We start from the raw sequence: 7,839 nt of genomic DNA, 5'->3' as shown, positions 1-7,839 counted from the left end.
CCTTGTAGATATTGAGTGATAAAATTGGCACAGACCTTACATGGACGTTATGGAGGATTATGAGCAGGTTCCAGGATTATGGCCTGTTTATTATGAGTACAAGACATGGGTGCCAAGAAATTCACTGAAAGTGTGAAGCATATTCTGCTGTTGTCGTTTGCTAGTCAGTACTGGCAGATTTGACTGCCTTATGTGAAACCCGTCTTAACAAGTTTATTTTATTTAAGCAGGTGGTGCTTAACATTTGTTAAGACCAGGCCTCACACCATAGAAGAGCTTACATGAGTTGTCTTTTTCCAGATATCGGAACGTAATCACTGTGCTCCATGCACTACAGTCATATAATGCACTCTGTAGCCAGGATTATTTGTTTATGGAAGTATGCATGGTGTGGGATCCAGCATCTTGACCCCTTACACTCATCAGGTTTCCTACCAGACATTAGGACCTTCCTTCGGACCTTTGGATCTCACTTTCCACCATGTGATGGTAGTTTCAAATTGATGAATGGGCAACAGGAAGGAGGTGAATAACTTATAGTCTGTAGGATCAGGCGATAGAAACAGCATGTAGAAAATAACAAGTAACAACTGGGCACTGAATATATTCCTATGTTACTGTGCATGCATGCTTAAGAAAATACAAACAAGTAAATCTGCTAAAGGAAGAACAATTCGGTTTGTGAAAAAAGTCATATTGTTGCAGTCTGATATCATTGGCCTTATACTTCAATTCCTCCAATAAGATGTTCTGCCCTCCTATGATGCTCACAGAGAAGCAAGACTCTACTACTCCCCATCCTGCTTTTAATCACATTTCACCATAGGGACCTAGTCTGAGTGTGTGTGTGTGTGTGTGTGTGTGTGTGTGTGTGTGTGTGTGTGTGTGTGTGTGTGTGTGTGTGTGTGTGCGTGTGTGTGTGTGCGCACGTGTCTGTGTGCATGTGTGTGCGAGTGTGTGTGTGTGTGCGCACGTGCATGTGCGTGTGTGTGCATGTGTGTGCGTGGGTGTGTGTGGGTGTGGGTGTGTGTGCGTGTATGTGTTTGTGCGTGTGTGTGTGTGGGTGTTTATGCGTGTGCATGTCTGCATGCCCACACAAGGGCCTGCTGGAGTTAGAATGAATTGGAAGGATGGCATCTATCACTGATTAGCTGCATTACAATCATGATGTATCTGTTCGTAGCTTCAACCACCAGCAGCCAATACAACCAGCAGATCCTCCACTTGTATATCACCAGTTCATTTTGTTCAGTAAAGTATCATCAGAAAAAGAGAGGAAAAGAAAGAGTATATCCGCATGTTTCCTGAACCAAAACTGAAATGAACTGCTGTGCTAATTCAAAGATCTGGAGGCAGTTAGTCTGACAGAGTCCTATTTCTGAACTGTCCACATTTTTGCAGAATGTCCAAATTTGTTCGTGATATTTTTGTGTCTATTCCTGATAACAGTTGTGGAATTCTGGCAAGTCAATGAGAATTGAAATCACAAAATAATGACATACATTTGAGTTTCAGACTTCATAAACTTCAGAAAACGTATGTTAATGCAAATCTTGTTAATCTAGCAATTTTCCAAGTTTATAAGAGCAATATTTAAAATCTGTCCCTATTTTTTGGGCCTTATGTCCCCCCCATTATATTAGGCTTGCCCAGATTTCTTGAGCTAAGAGGTTGAGAGGTTGGTGGACGTATTCTTAATAGATGAGAATAGTTTTGCTTGTTGTATTACAGAAACGCATCTACTGCATTTTTAAACAAAAGTCTAGGCTAGAAGAGACAGCATTCAAGCAACAAACTCAGATTAATAATTAAATAATTATAAAAGGTAGCTGGGTACACAAGACTCAGCTTAAAGAAATGCCCAATCCTGGTAGGTGCACTAGTGCCAGGACTAGAGAAAATGACAGTGTAGAATCCTCAAGACATGGAAACGTTCCTGCAGTGGGGCTAGGCCAGGCCAAGGGGGATGACCCCCCAGTTGTAGTAGGAAGTAGTAGTCTGCAAAAATCATAAAAACTTATAGGCCAGAAAGACCCATGAAGAGATAAAGATGATCAAGTGGACTAGTGGTTAACACAACAGATTTATAAAAAACATTATATAGACCAAGAAACCTTGGGCCATTTGGAAAACTATGTGATTGAAGAAGTGTGAAAATATAAAGAACAAAATTTAGAGATTTTTGAAAGGTACAAAAACAGTAATATGGACATGGGAAAGAGAGGTCTGATATGGTGCAATATTTATGCAAAGGAGAAAGCCAAATTAATCAGTACAAAAAAGCAGCCCCAAAGATATTGGAAGAGAAGTACAGGCAAAGGCACACAGACATGGAAAATTTCACACTACAAAAAATAAGATCACAAAGAGGGACTGTAGAACACAAGATTAGTACAGCAGAAGTTAAATAATTAGAAGGTGAACTTACGAAATACCTGTGAAGTGAAATATTGTGTGTAGAAAGCTTAACACAGGGTATATCACAGCATGATGGAACAATGAGTTCCCCAAGTAAGGAGAAACAGGAGGAGCAGGAGAAATCTGAAGTATAAATACAGCATGATGTAACAATGCGCCCCCCAAGTAAGGAGAAACAGGAGGAGCAGGAGACATCTGAAGGATAAATACAGCATGATGTAACAATGCGCCCCCCAAGTAAGGAGAAACAGGAGGAGCAGGAGACATCTGAAGAATAAATACAGCATGATGTAACAATGCGTCCCCAAAGTAAGGAGAAACAGGAGGAGCAGGAGACATCTGAAGAATAAATACAGCATGATGCAACAATGCGTCCCCCAAGTAAAGAGAAACAGGAGGAGCAGGAGACATCTGAAGAATAAATACAGCATGATGTAACAATGCGTCCCTAAAGTAAGGAGAAACAGGAGGAGCAGGAGACATCTGAAGAATAAATACAGCATGATGTAACAATGCGTCCCTAAAGTAAGGAGAAACAGGAGGAGCAGGAGACATCTGAAGGATAAATACAGCATGATGTAACAATGCGCCCCCCAAGTAAGGAGAAACAGGAGGAGCAGGAGACATCTGAAGAATAAATACAGCATGATGTAACAATGCACCCCCCAAGTAAGGAGAAACAGGAGGAGCAGGAGACATCTGAAGAATAAATACAGCATGATGGAACAATGCGTCCCCCAACTAAGGAGAAACAGGAGGAGCAGGAGACATCTGACGAATAAATGCAGCATGATGTAACAATGCGTCCCCAAAGTAAGGAGAAACAGGAGGAGCAGGAGACATCTGAAGGATAAATACAGCATGATGTAACAATGCACCCCCCAAGTAAGGAGAAACAGGAGGAGCAGGAGAAATCTGAAGTATAAATACAGCATGATGTAACAATGCGTCCCCCCATGTAAGGAGAAACAGGAGGAGCAGTAGACATCTGAAGGATAAATACAGCATGATGTAACAATGCGTCCCCAAAGTAAGGAGAAACAGGAGGAGCAGGAGACATCTGAAGGATAAATACAGCATGATGTAACAATGCGTCCCACAAGTAAGGAGAAACAGGAGGAGCAGGAGACATCTGAAAAATAAATGCAGCATGATGTAACAATGCACCCCCCAAGTAAGGAGAAACAGGAAGAGCAGGAGACATCTGAAGAATAAATACAGCATGATGTAACAATGCGTCCCCCAAGTAAGGAGAAACAGGAGGAGCAGGAGACATGTGACGAATAAATACAGCATGATGTAACAATGCGTCCCCCAAGTAAGGAGAAACAGGAGGAGCAGGAGACATCTGACGAATAAATACAGCATGATGTAACAATGCGTCCCCAAAGTAAGGAGAAACAGGAGGAGCAGGAGACATGTGACGAATAAATACAGCATGATGTAACAATGCGTCCCCCAAGTAAGGAGAAACAGGAGGAGCAGGAGACATCTGACGAATAAATACAGCATGATGTAACAATGCGTCCCCAAAGTAAGGAGAAACAGGAGGAGCAGGAGACATGTGACGAATAAATACAGCATGATGTAACAATGCGTCCCCCAAGTAAGGAGAAACAGGAGGAGCAGGAGACATCTGACGAATAAATACAGCATGATGTAACAATGCGTCCCCCCAAGTAAGGAGAAACAGGAGGAGCAGGAGACATCTGACGAATAAATACAGCATGATGTAACAATGCGTCCCCCAAGTAAGGAGAAACAGGAGGAATAGGAGACATCTGAAGAATAAATACAGCATGATGTAACAATGCGTCCCCCAAGTAAGGAGAAACAGGAGGAGCAGGAGACATCTGAAGAATAAATACAGCATGATGTAACAATGCGTCCCCCAAGTAAGGAGAAACAGGAGGAGCAGGAGACATCTGAAGAATAAATACAGCATGATGTAACAATGCGTCCCCCAAGTAAGGAGAAACAGGAGGAGCAGGAGACATCTGAAGAATAAATACAGCATGATGTAACAATGCTTCCCCCAAGTAAGGAGAAACAGGAGGAGCAGGAGACATCTGAAGGATAAATACAGCATGATGTAACAATGCGTCCCCCAAGTAAGGAGAAACAGGAGGAGCAGGAGACATCTGAAGAATAAATACAGCATGATGTAACAATGCGTCCCCCAAGTAAGGAGAAACAGGAGGAGCAGGAGAAATCTGAAGAATAAATACAGCATGATGTAACAACGCGTCCCCCAAGTAAGGAGAAACAGGAGGAGCAGGAGACATCTGAAGAATAAATACAGCATGATGTAACAATGCGTCCCCCCAAGTAAGGAGAAACAGGAGGAGCAGGAGACATCTGAAGAATAAATACAGCATGATGTAACAATGCATCCCCAAACTAAGGAGAAACAGGAGGAGCAAGAGACATCTGAAGAATAAATACAGCATGATGTAACAATGTGTCCCCCAAGTAAGGAGAAACAGGAGGAGCAGGAGACATCTGAGGAATAAATACAACATGATGTAACAATGCGTCCCCAAAGTAAGGAGAAACAGGAGGAGCAGGAGACATCTGAAGAATAAATACAGCATGATGTAACAATGCGCCCCCCAAGTAATGAGAAACAGGAGGAGCAGGAGACATCTGCAGAATAAATACAGCATGATGTAACAATGCGTCCCACAAGTAAGGAGAAACAGGAGGAGCAGGAGACATCTGAAGAATAAATACAGCATGATGTAACAATGCTCCCCGCAAGTAAGGAGAAACAGGAGGAGCAGGAGACATCTGAAGAATAAATACAGCATGATGTAACAATGCGTCCCCCAAGTAAGGAGAAACAGGAGGAGCAGGAGACATCTGAAGAATAAATACAGCATGATGTAACAATGCTTCCCCCAAGTAAGGAGAAACAGGAGGAGCAGGAGACATCTGACGAATAAATACAGCATGATGTAACAATGCGTCCCCCAAGTAAGGAGAAACAGGAGGAGCAGGAGAAATCTGAAGAATAAATACAGCATGATGTAACAATGCGTCCCCCCAAGTAAGGAGAAACAGGAGGAGCAGGAGACATCTGAAGAATAAATACAGCATGATGTAACAATGCGCCCCCCAAGTAAAGAGAAACAGGAGGAGCAGGAGACATCTGAAGAATAAATACAGCATGATGTAACGATGCGTCCCCCCAAGTAAGGAGAAACAGGAGGAGCAGGAGACATCTGAAGAATAAATACAGCATGATGTAACAATGCGCCCCCCAAGTAAGGAGAAACAGGAGGAGCAGGAGACATCTGAAGAATAAATACAGCATGATGTAACAATGCGTCCCCAAAGTAAGGAGAAACAGGAGGAGCAGGAGACATCTGAAGAATAAATACAGCATGATGTAACAATGCGCCCCCCAAGTAAGGAGAAACAGGAGGAGCAGGAGAAATCTGAAGAATAAATACAGCATGATGTAACAATGCGTCCCCCAAGTAAGGAGAAACAGGAGGAGCAGGAGACATCTGAAGGATAAATACAGCATGATGTAACAATGCGTCCCCCAAGTAAGGAGAAACAGGAATAGCAGGAGACATCTGAAGAATAAATACAGCATGATGTAACAATGCGTCCCCCAAGTAAGGAGAAACAGGAGGAGCAGGAGACATCTGAAGAATAAATACAGCATGATGTAACAATGCGCCCCCCAAGTAAGGAGAAACAGGAGGAGCAGGAGACATCTGAAGAATAAATACAGCATGATGTAACAATGCATCCCCCAAGTAAGGAGAAACAGGAGGAGCAGGAGAAATCTGAAGAATAAATACAGCATGATGTAACAATGCTTCCCCCAAGTAAGGAGAAACAGGAGGAGCAGGAGACATCTGAAGAATAAATACAGCATGATGTAACAATGCGTCCCCCCAAGTAAGGAGAAACAGGAGAAGCAGGAGACATCTGAAGAATAAATACAGCATGATGTAACAATGCGTCCCCCAAGTAAGGAGAAACAGGAGGAGCAGGAGACATCTGAAGAATAAATACAGCATGATGTAACAATGCGCCCCCCAAGTAAGGAGAAACAGGAAGAGCAGAAGACATCTGAAGAAGAAATACAGCATGATGTAACAATGCGTCCCCCAAGTAAGGAGAAACAGTAGGAGCAGGAGAAATCTGAAGAATAAATACAGCATGATGTAACAATGCGTCCCCCCAAGTAAGGAGAAACAGGAGGAGCAGGAGACATCTGAAGAATAAATACAGCATGATGTAACAATGCATTCACCCAAGTAAGGAGAAACAGGAGGAGCAGGAGACATCTGAAGAATAAATACAGCATGATGTAACAATGCATCCCCCCAAGTAAGGAGAAACAGGAGGAGCAGGAGACATCTGAAGAATAAATACAGCATGATGTAACAATGCATCCCCAAAGTAAGGAGAAACAGGAGGAGCAGGAGACATTTGAAGAATAAATACAGCATGATGTAACAATGCGCCCCCACAAGTAAGGAGAAACAGGAGGAGCAGGAGACATCTGAAGAATAAATACAGCATGATGTAACAATGCGTCCCCCAAGTAAGGAGAAACAGGAGGAGCAGGAGACATCTGAAGAATAAATACAGCATGATGTAACAATGCACCCACCAAGTAAGGAGAAACAGGAGGAGCAGGAGACATCTGAAGAATAAATACAGCATGATGTAACAATGCGCCCCCCAAGTAAGGAGAAACAGGAGGAGCAGGAGACATCTGAGGAATAAATACAGCATGATGTAACAATGCTCCCCCAAGTAAGGAGAAACAGGAGGAGCAGGAGACATCTGAAGAATAAATACAGCATGATGTAACAATGCGCCCCCCAAGTAAGGAGAAACAGGAGGAGCAGGAGACATCTGAAGAATAAATACAGCATGATGTAACAATGCTTCCCCCAAGTAAGGAGAAACAGGAGGAGCAGGAGACATCTGAAGAATAAATACAGCATGATGTAACAATGCGTCCCCCAAGTAAGGAGAAACAGGAGGAGCAGGAGACATCTGACGAATAAATACAGCATGATGTAACAATGCGTCCCTAAAGTAAGGAGAAACAGGAGGAGCAGGAGACATCTGAGGAATAAATACAGCATGATGTAACAATGCGTCCCCCCATGTAAGGAGAAACAGGAGGAGCAGGAGACATCTGAAGAATAAATACAGCATGATGTAACAATGCATCCCCAAAGTAAGGAGAAACAGGAGGAGCAGGAGAAATCTGACGAATAACTACAGCATGATGTAACAATGCGTCCCCCCAAGTAATGAGAAACAGGAGGAGCAGGAGACATCTGAAGAATAAATACAGCATGATGTAACAATGCGTCCCCCAAGTAAGGAGAAACATTAGGAGCAGGAGACATCTGAAGAATAAATACAGCATGATGTAACAAT

General features: G+C 42.9%; 1 protein-coding gene across 6 annotated transcripts in view; it reads left to right on the top strand.

Annotated features, from left to right (window-relative positions):
• The window catches only part of MYPN (myopalladin), a 2,130,465-nt gene that overhangs the window by 2,085,627 nt on the left and 36,999 nt on the right, over positions 1 to 7,839 (top strand). The gene's annotated exons all lie outside the window — the stretch shown is intronic.

This window comes from Protopterus annectens, chromosome 14.part0, assembly GCF_019279795.1.
Source record: "Protopterus annectens isolate FY-2018-M chromosome 14.part0, PAN1.0, whole genome shotgun sequence".
In the NCBI taxonomy this organism is placed as follows: Eukaryota; Metazoa; Chordata; order Ceratodontiformes; family Protopteridae; genus Protopterus; species Protopterus annectens.
The sequence above is the reverse complement of the archived record's forward strand: the minus strand, read 5'-3'. Positions and strand labels throughout refer to the sequence as shown.